This window comes from Camellia sinensis, chromosome 4 (assembly GCF_055761805.1).
Source record: "Camellia sinensis isolate YWXY chromosome 4, ASM5576180v1, whole genome shotgun sequence".
NCBI lineage: Eukaryota > Viridiplantae > Streptophyta > Magnoliopsida > Ericales > Theaceae > Camellia > Camellia sinensis.
Window position 1 is genome coordinate 115,639,002 of NC_138964.1, and position 2,772 is coordinate 115,641,773.

Here is a 2,772-nt window from a genome sequence, read left to right on the forward strand (position 1 = left end):
CGGCGTCCTCAGACTCCATTTTCTTGCTCTTCTCAACCTCAGCTAATGGGTCTGTCTGCTCTTTGGCAACGTCATCCCTGGATAATTGCAGGTCAAAGAAGATCTCAAACCCTGGCACGCTCTTCCTTTCCGCGTTCAACCACTGCTCTGGGAAGCCACAAAACGGAAAATCCTCCCTCTCCCGGACGAAGCGTCCGTTTAGGGTACCCTGAATGGGCCGGTGCATTAAGTCAAAAAGCTTCCCCGCCTTCTTCGCTCTGGTTCCCCCAGCCATCTCCTTACCCTTCCTTATCCAATCCTCTTTGGTGGGCAGATAACCCATGCCAAAGGTATGTGGGTTGTGTGGCACCTCGGCCAATGCTGCGACGCCCTTCCAGCCGCTCTTTCCCAATCCCATCCCGGGGATGTGTTGAAGCTTGTTCATGTGGTATACTGATTGAGCACTGACATACACCCCCTCATTAACAGCTAAAATGTTCTGCACGACCCGGGCCTTGGCTAGGGTAAAACCGGATAAGAACACATCCTCCATACCGTGCTCAATTTCCAAAACTGGCGTAGATACTTCCGGCGGTGAATGGATCGATGAATTCCCAAAAACAATGGTTACTCCCTTCCCATGGGGGTATTTCACCATTCGATGCAAGGTAGAAGAAACTGTTTTCACTTGATGCAGCCACGGCCGCCCCAAGAGTAGATTGAAAGTGGCGGGAACCTCTAGGACGTGAAAGTCAATTTCATGCTGCCCCGGCCCAACCTTGGTCTGAATTTTCGTTGTCCCCATGACTTCTCTGCTTGTGTTGTCGTATGCCCGAATCACCTGGGCTGTTAGCACAAAGTCCGCGGTCTTCAAACTGATTGCATAAGCAATCCTCGCTGGACACACATTGATGGCAGACCCTGTGTCGACAAGCACCACCGGTATCCACTTGTTCCTACACTCCACGGAGATGTAGAGTGGCTTGTTATGGTTCGCACCCTCAGGTGGCAGTTCTTTGTCAGAAAAGGTCAACATCGGGGTAGCTCCTCCCGAAAAAACTAAGCCCACTAGCTGTTCGGGCGTGGTGTCTATTGAGAGCTTGGCCTTGTCCATGGCCGATAAGACAGCTTGTCGATGCACTCGCGATGCCATAAGCAGTCCCCAGATGGAGATGTCTGCATGTATCTTCTTTAACTGCTTCAGTACAGCCTCCTCTTCAATTTGTTTCTCTCTTTGTCTCTCAGTTTCCTTATCCTTCCCAGATGCCTCTGGCTGGTCTAGGTGCAGGGGCTTGAAATACCGCCCGCTTCTCGTCATATGATCGACCTCACCGATATACCAGGTATCATCTGGCTGATTACTCCCCCAATCCTCATCTGTGTGGACAAGACATAAATCATCATCCTCCCACCACATTCCGTCGGCAACCAACAGACACCTGTCTGGCTCCGGTTCAATTGCACCCGCAGTACTCTCTGTCCACATGCTCGCAGCATTCTCTATCTTCGTGCACACAACACTCTCAATCCCCTCAGGGCCCTTAGCTTTCCTAATTCTCTCGACATCTTCAAACCCTTTTTGTTCCAACTGCATCAGTACAGCTGGCTATTCAACAATTCCCGCATTCATAATGTCCAAGTCTCGAGCGGAATTCTTAGCACCGGTGCTCTCCGGCGATTCATTCTGATTTCCAGCCCTTCCAACCACCACTGATATTCTTGCCCCTGCCGGGCCTTGTTCCAACTGAGCTTTGTTAACAATGTTTGGCAGGTCATCAAGCCACCCGGTGACCTCTGCTGACTCCTCAAAATCTGACCAATTGACCACCATGCCCTCTAGCTCTTGTCCATTGAAAAATTGGAGGTTGGCAAAGTCCTTTTCCACAGCTGCCAGGTCATCTATCCTCTGACCAGATTCATCGCCTTGCATCATGCAAAGCTCTGCCCCCGCCGGCAATTCAAAGTTCGGCCCAACTTGGCCCACTGATCGGATGTAGTCACTCGGACTGTATAAAAAACTCTTAGATTCCTCAGATCCTAGCTCGACAATCCCATTTTCCCTTGGAATCTCCCCCATTCTGCCTTCGACAGCCATCACCAATGGTTTAGGTTGGGCTCTGGAGATGTCCAACACGCACAAGTCAGTGCAGTCAGGAAGGAGCACCTCCGGCTTAGGTAAGTGGGAAGGAGTGATGTATATGCTGGGATCGTAAGACACAACCCCAGTCTGGATGAAGTTGATTCTTTTGGGAGGTGGAGCTTGGCTGTGCGGTGGGAGAGGGTTTGTTGTGACATTGGGTTTTTCTGGAGGTACAATCACCTGCTTGTCAATGAGGTCTTGAATCTCATGACGCAATCTATAACATTGGTCAGTGTCATGACCGTGTTGTTGGTGATATGCGTAGTATTTTGCTGGGTTATGAGAAGGAGGGAGTGGATTTGGCAATGGCCTCGGCTCCAGGGGCTTTAAGTGCCCTTTCTTGATTAATACCCCTAGAGCCTTGGACAGGGGCATATATAGTGGAGTGAAGGTTCTTTGGCCTCTAGGTTGGAATCGGGTGGTTTGTGTGTTGCTTCCGGACGCGCCGGAGAAAGGTGTAGCTGCCATGGGTCTGGGAGGGGGGATGGTGGTGACCACGCTTACTTCTGAAGCTCTAGCATTTGTGGCATTGCTGGTGCCTGTGTTGTTGTTGCGGTTGAAAGTTCTTCGGGGTTGCTCTCTATCTTGGTCAATCAGACCTTGTTTCATGGCATCCTCTATTTGTACCCCCATCTCGTGCAAATCTGAAAAGG